The sequence below is a fragment of the Balaenoptera ricei genome, chromosome 6 (genome assembly GCF_028023285.1).
Source record: "Balaenoptera ricei isolate mBalRic1 chromosome 6, mBalRic1.hap2, whole genome shotgun sequence".
NCBI lineage: Eukaryota > Metazoa > Chordata > Mammalia > Artiodactyla > Balaenopteridae > Balaenoptera > Balaenoptera ricei.
In genome coordinates, this window is record NC_082644.1 from 94,890,911 (window position 1) to 94,909,487 (window position 18,577).

At 34.7% G+C, this 18,577-nt stretch overlaps 1 long non-coding RNA gene across 1 annotated transcript in view; it reads right to left on the bottom strand.

Moving 5' to 3' along the window:
• Window positions 1-18,577, bottom strand: part of LOC132367237 (uncharacterized) — a 248,699-nt gene that overhangs the window by 223,619 nt on the left and 6,503 nt on the right. The window contains exon 2 of the long non-coding RNA XR_009503740.1: window positions 16,027-16,149. This is a non-coding gene — a long non-coding RNA (uncharacterized LOC132367237). The remainder of the gene's footprint in view (window positions 1-16,026; window positions 16,150-18,577) is intronic.

Sequence of the window (18,577 nt, forward strand, 5' to 3'; positions counted from 1 at the left end):
TATATTTTTTAATCCAAATATTTTGAAGTCTAAGACATTTAAAGTGTTTTTAAATCAATATTAACTGTAATGATTTATAAAACAAAGCAAATCACTTTCTAAAACCAATACTTGATATGCATGTTTATATTAAACAAGTTATAATGATAAAGTTAGTGTCCAATAGGGAACCATGGAAGTTAGTCAAGAATGTCTTGATGCTATTTCTATGAGACTATTTATTGTTATTTAGAAATAATGAAGAATAGACTTCTCTTAATGATGAAAAATCCCATTAAATTTTGATATCATGTTATACCTATAATATTTATTTTGTCAAATGTTTAAAAATAAAGAATAGAGTAGAAATGTCATCAATGAGAACAGAGGCCCAAAATCAGTGGAATAATATCTTCACATTGTTCATGGAAAATAACTAAAAATCTAGAATTCTGCACCAAACTAAACTAACTTCCAAGAGAGAAAACAAAATGAAGACACTTTTAGACAAAGATGAGCAATTTTACCCCACATCAAACTCCAGAAAGAAAGAAATTGTACTCAAATGAAAAAATATAGTAAACAAAGAAACTGGTAAATATGTGGATAAATCCAAATTGTCCCTAACTTGTTAAAAAAAAAAAAAAGACAACCAGCAATAATTTGGAGGACTTAAATATGAGGTAAAATAAATAACATGAAAGATAATGTGAGGAGTTAGAAGTCAGAGATAAACATTTTAAAGTCCTCGTACTATTCAGAAGGATTGCACAGATAGTAAGTAGAGACTATGTTAATTAAACAAGCATCATTAAAAAATTAAGGGAACTCACAAAAACAATAGGAATGAGATACAGAACTTCTAAGCCTATTAAGGGAATAAAAGAGAGCAAAAAATTTTCTGTTAATTCAATAGAAGGCATAAATATTCTACACAAAAAAGAAAGAAAAGGACTTCCCTGGTGGCTCAGTGGTTAAGAATCCACCTGCCAATGCAGGGGACACGGGTTCGAGCCCTGGTCCAGGAAGATCCCACATGCCGTGGAGCAACTACGCCAGTGAGCCACAACTACTGAGCTTGCGCTCTAGAGTTCATGAGCCACAACTACTGAGCCCGCGTGCCACAACTACTGAAGCCCATGCACTGCAACAAGAGAAGCCAGCACACTGCAACAAAGAGTAGCCCCCGCTCACCACAACTAGAGAAAGCCTGCGCACAGCAATGAAGACCCAAAGCAGCCAAAAATAAATAAATAAAATAAAATTAAAAAAAAAAAAAAAAAGAACAGACATAAAGCCTCATAAATATCCACATTCAAAAGACTACTATATTGAAAACCTTTGCTTAGGTTTAAAAATAATATAGAGGGACTATGATGAGTAAGAAAAATAAATCAATATTAAATATTACTGCTCTTGGTATCCATTAGCCATTCCCCTTCACGTGGGCCCTCTTAAGTCCATTTTCCTGTTTAGTTCCTGTCCTGCTACAAGATTGGTAGTATCTATTCTCTTCCTTCTTTCATAAGAACAAACACTTCTCTCAATAAAAATGAACTGATACCTAACTCAAAGCCCTCCTCAAGATGGTTCTTTCCAAAATGGAGAGTGAATGAGCTTACCCCCAAAATAAACTGCAGCTTCTACTCTTAGAGCTACAGGAAAGAAATTCAGGAAACTTTAAAAGAACAGTGTTTCTTCACCTGCAATGATTTAGAAATACTGAAGTCTAATCTGCAAGCACCCTGAGTGATGTGTTCTATTTGTAAAAATACATCAAGCATGATTCCACTTTTGTTCTCCTATAATCTGTTCTCTTCACAGTAACTGGAGTGTTGTTTTTAGAAGAGCTCATACTGAAGCTCTAGAACAGGTAAAATTAATCAATGGATTTTTAAAACTCAGAACAGTGGTTGCCTATGTGGGTGAGTGGCTAGAGCAAGTATCAACTGGGTTGGGACATGAAGGAACTTTTCTGAGGTTATGTTTATGTTCTACATCTTAACAGGAATTTGAGTGACAAAGGTGTACATTTGTCAAAACTATGAATATTACATTAAGACTTGTGAATTTAATGTGTGTGAATTTTAAATTAAAAGAAAAAACTGTAAACAAATATAGTTTTAAACTCTAGTTAATAATACATTCACTGAAGTATTTAGGGGAAAGGGTAATGATTTCTACAGTTTACTTTGAAATGCATCTAAAATGGCATGGATTTAATGGGGGAATAGACAGATGAATAGACACATAGGCATGAGATAAGCAAATCTAGTCAATGTTAGTGGTAGAATCTAGTTGGTGAGTATTTGATGTTTAATGTAAAATTCTTTCAGTTTTACTTTATGTTTGAAATTTACCATAATACAGTGCTGGGGGAAAAAATTATACAAAGCCTGTCAGCAATACAGTTCTTAAATAAATGTTATATCAATGAATGAGGCAAGGGTAGAAATCAGATCAAAAATAGTGTCATTATAAACTCAATTAATTTAGGAAAAAGTTCCACTATTTTAAAAAGGCAAAACTTTTTAACAGGTTATTTACAACTCTTACAAGAGATAAATTAAAAATAAATTTTAATGGTCCCTGTGAAACAATTTCCTACAGTGAACTCTTGTCAAGGTTTCATTTGCCATTCCTGGGGGATGGTATAAGGGGAAGAGAAAGAAAGGAAAGAAAAGAAGTATATCAGAAGATTTACCAGAATCAGATTCAAAGGTAATAAGGAAAAAGAAGACAGCAAACTTTTTTGGCATGATGTGTTATTTGCCATATTCCTTCACGTGATTTTGAGTATTTCTGATTCCCCAGGACTGTCAGATTGTACAGACCTTAACAAGAGAAATTTCATTCTTTCTACAGCATTTAGTCTGTAATTCCACCCTTTCAATGCAATTAAGGCCATAAAATTTTAGATGCCATTCCTATATATTCACACGATAATCACCTATGTAGCTTCTAGCACTGCTATTCGTAAAACAATCAATTTACATAATCACTCACATTTCCCAGGACCTTTTCTGATCTGGACCTTTACTAAAAATTAAGAAGTTGAAGTTCACTCAAACAATTAACCTGTAAATTGACTAAACAATTTATTTACTATGCTATTAATTTTCCTACAACAGACGTGGGACAAACAATGATTATAAATGTGGAGGCACTGTAGGTTAAAGACAACATACATTAATAGTGGTTATATTATAATAATGATTCAGGTGATTATAGAATATAAGTATTAATATGTATGCTGTAATACACAAGACTATATAAAAATGGAGAATGAGACATTACTCGATACAATGAACACTACTGGTATTAGTGATAAAAGGACTATTGAAAATAAATCTTATGCATCTGATCAAAAGGTTTGAATTTCAAAGTATCCTGAAAGATAGCATAAGTGTACAACTCAGTGACTGAGGAACAAATGAAAGAAACTACTGAAGTAAATCAATCAAGACAATTACATGACAAAGACTACATAACATATTGATTCTGTTTCAGAAGGAAATAGTGTCTTCATAAGAAATAAATGCACACAGACTTGGATATCTTTGGGTTTAATGTCTTTGATTTTTTCATACAGTAGTTTAAAGTTCAGGAACATAAACCCCCCACCAAAAAAAAAAAAACCCAACTTCCTGGCAAGGAAAAAGAGACAAATATCAAAATAATTATATAAAGGCACAAGGCAAAAGAGATTTTAAGAGTCTTTGTGTTATATATTTCTTAGCTTTGGGCTAGGCTAGGAAATTTTACCACACTTTAAAACTAGTTGTCTTACTATAACAGTGAAATCATTAGAAGTCCTAAGAATGATTGTGCAGAAGTATATACTATGTGCAAAACTGCATTGTTTCAATATGTATGTATGACATTAGCATTTGCCTTAAATCTCTTCTCTAAGATATCAAATTATGAAATACAGATTTACTTTTTTCTTTTTACAGTATAAAGAAGAGAATGATAATCCCTAGAATAAGGTTCTCTGGATAGATGCTACAGAAGATATCTTCCTCTGTTTTTTTGTACATATAATACAGTTTAAGTTTTTATAGTATGATTTGGCTGGCACACTTAAATTTCAAAATCTAAAACTTGTACAAAGTAGTTTTGAATATTTGTAAACTTTGTAATAATGTTTATAATAAAGGAAATTACTTTTTTTAATTAACATATAATAAATATATAAGCATGTTTATAATTAAGCATAATACACAGGCAAAATGAGTGCCTAAAAGGAACCATTCCTTTTAGGACATTCATCTAGGAATGTCATGATGCTTTCCACATAGAATATTTACAGCAGTTTATTTTTTTTGAATGAACCACAGTCTGTTCTTAATAATGAATGATCTCATTATATTTTAATATCATATAGTATTTATTTTTCTCAAATGCTTCAAAATTAAGAAGAGAGTAAAAATGACACCAGTGTATATGCACCCCAATGTTCACAGCAGCACTATTTACAATAGCCAAGACATGGAAGCAACCTAAATGTTAATCAACAGATGAATGGATAAAGAAGATGTGGTACATATATATACAATGGACTATTACTCAGCCATAAAAAAGAATGAAATAATGCCATTTGCAGCAACATGGATGGACCTAGAGATTATCATACTAAGCGAAGTAAGTCAGAAAGAGAAAGATAAATACCATATGATATCACTTATATGTGGAATCTAAAATACTACACAAATGAACATATCTATGAAACAGAAACAGATTCACAGACATAAAGAACAGATTTGTGGTTGCCAAGGGGGAGGGGGGTGGAGGAGGGAAGGATTGGGAGTTTGGGATTAGCAGATGCAAACTATTATACATAGAATTAGAATGGATAAACAACAGGTCCTACTGTATACCACAGGGAACTATATCCAATATCCTGTAGTAAACCATATTGGAGAAGAATTTTTAAAATGACATCAGTGAAAATAGAGGCCCCAAGCCAATGGAATAATATCTTCAAATTTTTCAAGCAAAATAACCGAAAACCTAGAATTCTATACCAAACTAAACTATCTTTCAAGAGAGAAGACAAAATAAAGACATTTTTATTAAAAAAAAAAACTAAAACATTTTTCCATAAAGCAACCCTAGAAAGAAACTGTCCCTGGATGAAAGGAAATGAATGAAAAAATAATACAAAGCAAAGAAATTGGTAAATATGTGAGTGGATCCAAACTGTCACTGTAACAAAGAGAGAGAGAGAATGCTCACAATTGGGGAACTTAAAAACAAGGTATAAATGAAACCTTAGATACAAATAATATGGAAGATAATGGGAGGGGTTAGAAATAAGAGATAAACATTTTAAGGTCCTTGGTACTACTCAGGAGGATTGCAGAGTTATTGAATAGGGACTGTGTTAAGTCAAACAAGCATCTTAAAAAATTACGGCAATCATACATGTATGTATATGTTTGTGTGTGTAACTTTGCATTCAAACTGCAAAGAATGTTTTTAAATCCAGTAAAATGTTCATAAAACAAATGATGCATTAGTAAAGGAAGTAAGTCTCAATGAATATCTAACAATTAATGTCATTCAAACCACAATCTATAACCATAATGTAACATTAGAAATCAATATTGAAAAACGAAACCCCCAAAATGTCTTTTAAATGTGGAAATTTTAAAACATACTTTTAAATAATTCATATGTTTAAAAAAATGATGAAAATTTAAACATACTTATAACTTAATAGGACTATCAAAATTGGTGGGATAAAGCAATTTTACAATCTTAAAAAAATATATTAAAAAATAAGAAAGATTCAGATTGGTTCAAGATGGCAGAGTAGAAGGACTTGCTCTCATTCCCTCCTGCGAGAACACCAGAATCACAAGTAACTGTTGAACAAGCATCGACAGGAAGACACTGGAACTCACCAAAAAAGATACCACACATCCAAAGACAAAGGAGAAGCCACAATGAGATGGTAGGAGGGGCACAATCACAATAAAACCAAATCCCATAACTGCTGGGTGGGTGACTCACAAACTGGAGAACACTTATACCACAGAAGTCCACCCACTAGAGTGAAGGTTCTGAGCCCCACGTCAGGCTTCCCAACCTGGGGGTCCAGCAATGGGAGGAGGAATTCCTAGAGAATCAGACTTTGAAGGTTAGCGGGATTTGATTGCAGGACTTCGACAGGACTGAGGGAAACAGAGACTCCACTCTTGGAGGGCACACACAAAGTAGTGTGCACATTGGGACCCAGGGGAAGGAGCAGTGACCCCACAGGAGACTGAACCAGACCTACCTGCTAATGCTGGAGGGTCTCCTGCAGAGGCAGGGGGTGGCTCTGTCCCACCGTGAGGACAAGGACACTGGCAACAGAAGTTCTCGAAAGTACTCCTTGGCATGACCCCTCCCAGAGTCTGCCATTAACTCCACCAAAGAGCCCCAGTAGGCTCCAGTGTTGGGTCGCCTCAGGCCAAACAACCAACAGGGAGCCCCACTCATCAGGAGACAAGCGGATTAAAGTTTTACTGACCTCTACCCACCAGAGAAACAGCCAGCTCTACCCACCATCAGTCCCTCCCATCAGGAAACTTGCACAAGCCTCTTAGATAGCCTCATCCACCAGAGGGCAGAAAGCAGAAGTAAGAAGAACTACAATCCTGCAGCCTGTGGAACAAAAACCATATTCACAGAAAGATAGACAAGATGAAAAGGGAGAAGGCTATGTACCAGATGAAGGAACAAGATAAAACCCCAGAAAAACAACTAAATGAAGTGGAGATAGGCAACTTTCCAGAAAAAGAATTCAGAATAATAATAGTGAAGATGATCCAGGACCTCAGAAAAAGAATGGAGGCAAAAATCAAGAAGATGTAAGAAATGTTTAACAAAGACCTAGAAAAATTAAAGAACAAACAAACAGAGATAAACAATACAATAACGGAAATGAAAAATACACTAGAAGGAATCAATAGCAGAATAACTGAGGCAGAAGAACAGATAAGTGATATGGAAGACAGAATGGTGGAACTCACTGCTGCGGAACAGAATAAAGAAAAAAGAATTAAAAGAAGACAGCCTAAGAGACCTCTGGGACAACATTAAATGCAACAATATTTGCATTATAGGGGTCCCAGAAGGAGTAGAGAGAGAGAAAGGACCTGAGAAAATATTTTAAGAGATTATAGTCGAAAACTTCCCTAACATGGGAAAGGAAATAGTCACCCAAGTCCAGGAAGTGCAGAGAGTCCCATACAGGATAAACCCAAGGAGAAACACGCCAAGACACATAGTAATCAAATTGGCAAAAATTAAAGACAAAGAAAAATTATTGAAAGCAGCAAGGGAAAAACGACAAATAACATACAAGGGAACTCCCATGAGGTTAACAGCTGATTTCTCAGCAGAAACTCTACAAGCCAGAAGGGAGTGGCATGATATACTTAAAGTGATGAAAGGGTAGAACCTACAACCAAGATTACTCTACCCGGCAAGGATCTATTCAGACTCGATGGAGAAATCAAAAGCTTTACAGACAAGCAAAAGCTAAGAGAATTCAGCACCACCAAACCAGCTCTACAACAAATGCTAAAGGAACTTCTCTAAGTGGGAAACACAAGAGAAGAAAAGGACTTACACAAACAAACCCAAAACAATTAAGAAAATGGTCATAGGAACATACATATCGATAATTACCTTAAACGTGAATGGATTAAATGCTCCAACCAAAAGACACAGGCTTCCTGAATGGAAACAACAACAAGACCCATATATATGCTGTCTACAAGAGACCCACTTCAGACCTAGGGACACATACAGACTGAAAGTGAGGAGATGGAAAAAGATATTCTATGCAAATGGAAATCAAAAGAAAGCTGGGGTAGCAATACTCATATCAGATAAAATAGACTTTAAAATAAAGAATGTTACAAGAGACAAGGAAAGACACTACGTAATGATCACGGGATCAATCCAAGAAGAAGATGTAACAATTATAAATATATATGCACCCAACATAGGAGCACCTCAATACATAAGGCAACTACTAACAGCTATAAAAGAGGAAATCGACAGTAACACAATAATAGTGGGGGACTTTAACACCTCACTTACACCAATGGACAGATCATCCAAAATGAAAATAAATAAGGAAACAGAAGCTTTAAATGACACAATAGACCAGATAGATTTAATTGATATTTATAGGACATTCCATTCAAAAACAGCATATTACACTTTCTTCTCAAGTGCACATGGAACATTCTCCAGGACAGATCACAGCTTGGGTCACAAATCAAGCCTCAGTAAATTTAAGAAAACTGAAATCATATCAAGCATCTTTTCTGACCACAACAATGTAAGATTAGAAATGAATTACAGGGAAAAAAACGTAAAAACACAAACACATGGAGGTTAAACAATACGTTACGAAATAACCAAGAGATCACTGAAGAAATCAAAGAGGAAATCAAAAAATACCTAGAGACAAATGACAATGAAAACATGACGATCCAAACCTATGGGATGCAGCAAAAGCAGTTCTAAGAGGGAAGTTTATAACTACACAAGCCTACCTCAAGAAACAAGAAAAATCTCAAATAGACAATCTAACCTTACACCTAAAGGAACTAGAGAAAGAAGAACAAATAAAACCCAAAGTTAGCAGAAGGAAAGAAATCATAAAGATCAGAGCAGAAATAAATGAAATAGAAACAAAGAAAACTATAGCAAAGATCAATAAAACTAAAAGCTGGCTCTTTGAGAAGATAAACAAAATTAATAAACAATTAGCCAGACTCATCAAGAAAAAGAGGGAAAGGACTCAAATCAGTAAAATTAGAAATGAAAAAGGAGAAGGTACAACAGACACCACAGAAATACAAAGCATCACAAGAGACTACTACAAGCAACTCTATGCCAATAAAATGGACAACCTGGAAGAAATGGACAAATTCTTAGAAAGGTATAACCTTCCAAGACTGAACCAGGAAGAAATAGAAAATATGAACAGACCAATCACAAGTAATGAAGTTGAAACTGTGATTAAAAATCTTCCAACAAACAAAAGTCCAGGACCAGATGGCTTCACAGGTGAATTGTATTAAACATTTAGAGAAGAGCTAACACCCATCCATCTTAAACTCTTCCAAAAAATTGCAGAGGAAGGAACACAAACTCATTCTATGAGGCCACCATCACCCTGATACCAAAACCAGAAAAAGATACTGCAAAAAAAGAAAATTACAGACCAATATCACTGATGAATATAGATGCAAAAATCCTCAACAAAATACTAGCAAACAGAATCCAACAACACATTAAAAGGATCATACACCACGATCAAGTGAGATTTATCCCAGAGATGCAAGGATTCTTCAACATACGCAAATCAATCAATGTGATACACCATATTAACAAATTGAAGAATAAAAACCATATGATCATCTCGATAGATGCAGAAAAAGCTTTTGACAAAACTCAACACCCATTTATGATAAAAACTCTCCAGAAAGTGGGCATAGGGGGAACGTACCTCAACATGATAACAGCCATATACGACAAACCCACTGCAAACATCATTCTCAATGGTGAAAAACTGAAAGCATTTTCTCTAAGATCAGGAACGAGACAAGGATGTCCACTCTCACCACTATTATTCAACATAGTTTTGGAAGTCCTAGCCACTGCAATCAGAGAAGAAAAAGAAATAATAGGAATCCAAATTGGAAAAGAAGAAGTAAAACTGTCACTGTTTGCAGATGACATGATACTATACATAGAGAATCCTAAAGATGCCACCAGAAAACTACCAGAGCTAATCAATGCATTTGGTAAAGTTGCAGGATACAAAATGAATGCACAGAAATCTCTTGCATTCCTATACACTAATGATGAAAAATCTGAAACAGAAATGAAGGAAACACTCTCATTTACCACTGCAACAAAAAGAATAAAATACCTAGGAATAAACCACCTAGGGAGACAAAAGTCCTGTATGCAGAAAACTATAAGACACTGATGAAAGAAATTAAAGATGATACCAACAGATGGAGAGATAGACCATGTTCTTGGATTGGAAGAATCAATATTGTGAAAATGACTATACTCCCCAAAGCAATCTACAGTCAATGCAATCCCTATCAAATTACCAATGGCATTTTTTACAGAACTAGAACAAAAAATCTTAAAATTTGTAAGGAGACACAAAAGACCCCGAATAGCCAAAGCAGTCTTGAGGGAAAAAAGCAGAGCAGGAGGAATCAGACTCCCTATCTTCAGACTATACTACAAAGCTACAGTCATCAAGACAATATGGTGCTGACACAAAAACAGAACTATAGATCAATGGAACAAGATAGAAAGCCCAGAGATAAACCCACGCACCTATAGTCAACTAGTCTATGACAAATGAGGCAAGGATATACAATGGAGAAAAGACAGTCTCTTCAATAAGTGGTGCTGGGAAAACTGGACAGCTACATGTAAAAGAATGAAATTAGAACACTCCCTAACACCATACACAAAAATAAACTCAAAATGGATTAAAGACCTAAATGTAAGACTGGACACTATAAAACTCTTAGAGGAAAACATAGGAAGAACACTCTTTGACATAAATCACAGCAAGATCTTTTTTGATCTACCTCATAGAGTAATGGAAATAAAAACAAAAATAAACAAATGGGACCTAATGAAACTTCAAAGCTTTTGAACAGCAAAGGAAACCATAAACAAGACAAAAAGACAACCCTCAGAATGGGAGAAAATATTTGCAAACGAATCAACCGACAAAGGATTAATCTCCAAAATATATAAACAGCTCATGCAGCTCAATATTAAAAAAACAAACAACGCAATCCAAAAATGGGCAGAAGACCTAAATAGACATTTCTCCAAAGAAGACATACAGATGGCCAAGAAGCACATGAAAAGCTGCTCAACATCACTAATTACTAGAGAAATGCAAATCAAAACTACAATGAGGTATCACCTCACACCAGTTAGAATGGGCATCATCAGAAAATCTACAAACAACAAGTGCTGGAGAGGGTGTGGAGAAAAGCGAACCGTCTTGCACTGTTGGTGGGAATGTAAATTGATACAGCCACTATGGAGAACAGTATGGAGGTCCCTTAAAAAACTAAAAATAGAACTACCATATGACACAGCAATCCCACTACTGGGCATATACCCTGAGAAAACCATAATTCAGAAAGACACATGCACCCCAATGTTCATTGCAGCACTATTTACAACAGCCAGGTTATGGAAGCAACCTAAATGCCCATCGACAGACGAATGGATAAAGAAGATGTGGTACATATATACAATGGAATATTACTCAGCCATAAAAAGGAACGAAATTGGGTCATTTGTTGAGACGTGGATGGATCCAGAAACTGTCATACAGAGTGAAGTAACTCAGAAAGAGAAAAACAAATATTGTATATTAACACATATATGTGGAACCTAGAAAAATGGTACAGATGAACCGGTTTGCAGGGAAGAAACAGAGACACAGATGTAGAAAACAAACGTATGGACACCAAGGGGGAAAAGCGGCGGGGAGTGTGCGTGGTGGTGTGATGAATTGGGAGATTGGGATTGACATGTATAAAATGGATGACTAATAAGAACCTGCTGTATAAAAAAATAAAATAAAATTCAAAAATTCAAAAAAAAAAAAAGATTGAAAATTAATACACTGAGAATCCCACCCAAAGATTTATAAAAAGAAGAAATGAAAAAATCCAAAGACAGATAAAGACCAAACCAGTAGTTTAAAATTTTACCAGGCCCATACCATTTCCCTGGATACTTTTAATACACTTTCCAAAAACAGGTAACCCTCATAATATGCAAATTGTTTCATAAAATATAAAAAGTGAGTGGGAACCTCCCCCAAGTCTTTTTTATAAGCCTGAAATAACACTGAAACGAAAACTGAACGACAATATGAGAAAGGAAAATTATGAGCCAATCACACTTACAAACATAGACAGAAAAATTCTATATAAAATAATAGTAAACAGAATCTAACAATGTACAAAATAATAATACCTAACATCCAGGCAGGGTTTATACCAGGGATGTAAGGAAGTCTTAACATTATAAAAATATGTTAATGTAATTCACCACAATATCAATTAAAGAATAAAAACAAATGATGTTTTTAGCAAATTCAGGAAAAGTTTTGAATTCAACAGGCATTCACAATTTTTTAAAAATTAAAAACTTAGCAAACTAAAAACAGAAAAAATCTCCTTTAACCTGATAAAGAGTATTTATCAAAAAACTTTAACAAGTTCCCTTAAAGTTCCAAACAAATTCAACATTGCACAGAAATCCTACCCAGTGAAAGAGAGAGAGAAAGAAAGACAGAGAGAGAAGAGAAGGAGAAAGGAAGGGAGAAAGCAAGGAAAGAAAAGAAAGAGAAAAATAGGAAGGAAGGGAAGAAGAAAGGGCAGGAGGGAGAGAAGGAGGAAGGGAAGGAGAGGAGGTATGAAGATTGGAAAGGGAGAAACAAAATTATCATTATTTACTGAAAATAAGGTTGTCTACATAGGAAGTAAGAGAAAAAATCTATAAAAGGAAAATCTTGAAATTTATATGAATAAGAGGATCTAGCAAGACTTCTAAATACATGAACAATATACAAAATTCAATAGTATTTTGTGCAGCAGTTATAATTGGTTAGAAAATGTACTTTAAGAAGCATCTCACAACACCAACAAAAGTATAAAGTGCTCACAAATAAATCTATAAAATCTGTATAAGGAATTTTTGAAGAAAAGTATAACTCTTCTTTAAAACACATAGAAGAAAACCTCCCACAAATTGGGGAGCTTTATTTTGTTCATGTTAAGAAATTCAAGAATAACTGTATCAATTCATCCCAAATTTCTCTATAAAGTTAGTGTAATTTCAATCAAAATGAAATTAGGATTTTTAATTTCTGAAGTTTACCCCAAAATTCAACTTGAATAGTAAAGACCAAGAATAGCTAAGAAAATGTAAGAATAAGAGCTACAAATTTACTGTACTCAATGTCAAGATGGATGGTAAAGCTACAATAATTCAGATAGCATAGCATTGGTACAAGTAAACATAAATATGTCAAAGAAATAGAGTATTCAGAAATAGCCTGGGCATATGTGGAAGTTTATATCCTAAATAAATGATACTTGATATAATATGGCATTGCAAATCAGTAGGGAATGGATGAAATATTTAATAAATTGTGCTTTGGTAATGGACTACTAATATTAAAGTGAAAAATAAAGATCAAATTAAACCTCCAACTCACACTGTGACCAAAATAAATTTGAGACAAATCAAATGTCAAAAGCAAAACTGTAAAATATCTACAGGAAAATGTCTTCATACACAGGGATAGGAAAAGTGTATCTCAAATGAGCCCATAAAACATAAAAAACTACTAATTCAAATTTAGAAACATCTATATGGCAAAAATGCATCATTAGGAAGGTTTAAATATTAACACAAATGAAAGATTATACCAGTAACAAATACAACAAAAGAGGATTAGTATCCAGATTGGTTTTTTTTTTAAGCTATCAGATTACTAAGATAAACAACATAACAGAAAATTGGGCAAAGGATATAAACAGGACCTCAAAGAAAAGGAAAACAGCATGGACTATAAAATTATGAAAAACGGCTCAATTCACATGAAATCAGAGAAATGTATATTAAATCAATGAGATATTTCTCACCCAAGAGATACGAAAATATTAAACCATTACAAGAACTGTCAAGAATATGGAGAAAGAGGAAATCCCATTCACTGACAGTGGGAATATAAATCAATTTAAAAATCTACAAAAAAGTGTGAAGTTGACTCATTAATTCCACTTACAGGTATATGACCAAGGAGATCCACACAGAGTTATTCACTGAAGCATTATTTATAAAATAAACATATGGGAACACTTAAATATCAATAACTAAGTTACGGTATCCTGTAACACTGGATTATAGAAGAGTAATTAAAATGAGTGAACCAGCTCTAAACTACTCATTTTGTTACCCTTTGTCAGTCACTTAGCTTCTTTGAGCTTCTTGTTTGCTGTTTTTGTTTTAATCTATGAAATGGAAAATCAACCTCACAAGGTGAAATGAAAGAGAATAAGTAAGAAAGAGATAAGTAAAAGACACAGTATATATAACAGCTCCTATGTAATATCAGGTACATTAGAATCTGATGTTCTCTTGTCTACGAAATAGGTATCACCAACATTCTCTGAAAGAGAGGCGGACAGGAATAGGATATATGATTTGAGAATAATCAATGTTTATTAAAACCTGTTTAAAAATGAGAAAGGCAGCTAGATAGGAAAGAGGAAAGAATTAACCAACCAAATGAGGGCCTAGCTCTCATTGAAAAGGTAGTCACAAACGAGACTCTAGTCACATGAATCTACCAACAGGCTCCATTCCAAAAACACTTACAGGCTCAGGACCATTATTCAATGAAAAACACTATGAAATAGGAATTATACTGAAGCAGCCTGTAAAGTTATGACTTTTCACTAACTAGTTTTAGTTTTATTTTGTGCTGAGTGAGAACTTCTGATGACACCAAGGTAGTAGGAAAATTGGGAACCATATTTCTTAATATTCAGTGTCTATATAAGAAGAAAATCACCTTGAATATGAAGCCCACTTCTAGTAATACTATTAAGCTATCTTGAGAAGTCAACTTACATTTTTCAGGAGAAATTTTAATCTGAATAATGCTGATTTCCCATAAGCTATGTGTCTGTCAACCTTCATAAGAGATAGAGGGACATCTGAGCTTCAATCATAAAGTGTATTTGGGGAAATCCTAAACTATATCCTGAAGGACCTAACAAGGGACAGAAGAGCCAACAGGCCCCCTGGGTTTGGATACATCCTACAAGCCCCTTACATTAATGCTCTGGCCCGCAATACAATATTGAGAATAAATTTTAAAATAACAAATTATAAAGATGCTGCAAAAGCAATTAAAGATGGTCAAGTAAAGCTAACACAGATTAAAAAGTGAGCTGATTACTCAGCTAGTAGGTGTCTATGACAACTTGCAGAGATGAAGAGAATTCCATTGGAGAGCATCAGATAATGCGTGTTCATCTGAAAGAGGAACTTCATGGAAAAACGTGTCACAGACTAAGCGCACTAGTGCCTAAAGGTAAAAGGTGTTTAAACTTACACCTAGGAAAAAAATCAGCCATATTTCATAAGAAAAATCCAAAACAATTAGCAAAAGGTCCAGAAATACCTCCCCTAAACGTTTCCCCCCAACTCCAATTGTGAGGCACAAGGATTATTCAAAGGAATAGACTTGCCAAGACTATTTCCGGAAGTAATTGCTTTTATTATTGACAGGTTTTTAAATGTCATTGGCACTAGAATTCACTTTCAAATGCAAAACATAAAGAAAGTCAATTAATAGAGGATATCTAAAAAGGTATATAATGGATATATATTAAACTCATATGTTTATGTGTTTTAGTAATAAAAAACAATTTATTTTATTAATAGAAACAGCATTAAATAAATTCATGTTATATGTAATACTGGGCTGCTCACAAGTCTTTCTTACTACTTATTCTAAGAAGGCTAGCAGCAAAGAGGCTGATACAGAAATATCAAGACATTGACAAGCTCAAGAAGAGGCATCCAGTCTTTTTCCTTCTCCACAGCATTTAATTCAATACTCGACACACAACAGGTGCTTAATACATATTCACTGATATGAGTAGGATACTTGTTAAGAAACACTGAATGAAAATTTGTTACTTTATTACCATTTATTTATATTAATAATAAAGCAACTCAAAAAAGTTTTGAAAGTAATTCATCTTTACTGAAATTTTTCTCTTCAACAAAAAAAGAAGAACTGTAAGACAACTCCACTCTAAATACCTACAGGTTAACTTACAGGAACTTAAAAATAACAAAAATAGCGCACACTACTGGAGGCTTAATGAAGGAAACTAGTTTATACCACCACCTAGTGGCCACACAATGATGCAGCACAAAGAAAGTACTTACCCAGTGATGTCACCAAAGTACAAGCATCTGGAGTTCACACGTAGAGCTACTGCCCTCCTACGCAGCTGGGCCAGCGTTGGATCCATCTTTCCCACTTCCTTCTGCAGATTTGATGAGCCTGACCTTCGGACAAAACCAAGCAGATACATCATCAAGTGGATTGTTGCCTTTCCCCACCTCATATAATTTCCTCCACCCTTTAACTGATACCTATTTGTTAGGTACAGTGTAAAATGCACTTTCACACTCATTGGACCAGATGGCAATAATTAAAAAGTGGTCCTGGCTGGGCCACATAGCAGCAGTGAACCTGAGGAAATTATTTAATCTCTCAAAATCTCACCTTTTTCACTTATAAAATGGAGATAAAATTTAACTTATAGCATTTTGAGGATAATTAAAACCTGTGAGAAAATAAATAGGAGATTGTCTTAGGCACCTAACAGTACTTAACAATGTTTACCTAATTCTAAGTTGTAGCCATAAATTTTACTCCTATCTTGTAAGCATTCTCCTTTTGGAAATATTCTTGGAAGTTTCCTCTATCTTTCCCTTGGTTGGATGCAGTTGACGGTGAGGCTCTAGGGGGTGGCCAAGCCACAGTGTGGAAGAAGTCTGGTCCTTATCATGTACAGAAGAGCTGCCTGCCAAGTAGGTAAGTGCACTCTGGTTTCTCATAAAAAATAAAATTCATCAGTCTTTGAATCATAATACGCTTTTGGTGTCAATTTGTAACAGCAAATTAGCCTAAACGATATATACATATATCTATGTATATATGTATGTATGTATATATATATTATATATATTCTTGAAAGATACTACCAAATATTGAGATCTCTGGCCTCCTTCTCGCTTTAGCCTCAAGAACCTGGCAACAAACATTAGACCTCACAGGTGGGACACCAGAAGTTTCCTTGCAGGGAAAACTGACTAGACAAGAGAAATAACTTATAGATAATAACAGTGGGGTGATGGGCATCTACTGAAGGAAACTGCCCAGTCAGATCACCCTACACTAAAGCCATTACTTGGCAAGACCCACCCATACTCACAGAGCTTTCAAACATTTTTATAGTCCAACTTCAAAATATGAGCTGATAGACAAATACAAAAACATTTCAGGAAAAACTCCAGTACCAGAGACAGAAAAAATAATCAAACAGATAGAAAACAAAATAAAACTCAAATGAAGACTTAAAACAACAATATTTAAAAAGAAAACACCTATAATCAATGTACCCAGAGAGACAGAAATATTGAACCCATGAAACAAAAAGAGGATAATATTTCTGAAGAGAGTGGGGAAAAAAACATTCTGGAAAAAGGGGTAAAAAGGAGTTCTTGGGGCTTCCCTGGTGGCGCAGTGGTTGAGAGTCTGCCTGCCAATGCAGGGGACGCGGGTTCGAGCCCTGGTCTGGGAAGGTCCCACATGCCGCGGAGCAACTAGGCCTGTGAGCCACAATTACTGAGCCTGCGTGTCTGGAGCCTGTGCTCCGCAACAAGAGAGGCCGCGACAGTGAGAGGCCCACGCACCGCTATGAAGAGTGGCCCCCGCTTGCCGCAACTAGAAAAAGCCCTCGCACAGAAACAAAGGCCCAACACAGCCAAAAATAAATAAATAAAGTAAATAAATTAAAAAAAAAAAAAAAAAGGAGTTCTTGGACATAAACACTGGAATTAGAAGACTAAAATTTCACTACATGAGTTAGAAAATAAAATTGGAACATTTCATGACCCCCTCCCCCGAAAAAAGCAAAAAAGAAAGATTAAAAAATTAGGAGGAAAAAGAAAATTAGAGGATCAAGTGGAGGCATAATGTTTGACTAAAAGAAGTTCCAGAGATTGAGGAGGAAGAAAAAAAATCCAAGAAACATAACAAATTTTTCATAATTTAAAGAGTTTCCAGATTGAGGGGGGTCAACTGACTGAGACATAGTGTATGAAAAAATATCTATCCCAAGGAACATTATTGTGAAATTTCAGAAAATTAGGGAAAACAAGACAAACATAAAAGCTTCCAGAGAGAAATAAGTCACATACAAAGGATCAGGAATCAGAACGGGATGAATGTCTCACTAGAAACTATAATGCAATGGAGCAGTGCCTTTAAAAATATGAGGAAAAATTATTTCCAATGTAGAATTTTAAATCCACCCAAACTATAAATTAAGGAGGTTGATAAAGACATTTTTAGAGATGCAAGTCTCAAAAGTTTAAGTCCCATGTGTCGTCTCCTAAAATTAGGAGGAAAAAAAAAGATACAAGATCCTGGAAAAATGAGGTCCAACACAAGGCAAACGAGATTCCCCAGGAGATCAGTGAAAGGAGATCCAAGAATTACTACAGGGCCACCTTAGAGAACGCTTAGTCCACACTGGACCAAGAGAAAAGACTCCTGAAAGATATCTCTAGAAGATGAAACTGATAAACTGATTAAAAGGTTTAATCATTTTGAGTTTTGGCAAATAATTTGGTGATTAATAAGTATAAGGAAAAGAAGAGAAACAAATGAAAAAGAGAAATAAAAAAATAGTCCCCTTCCTATGAT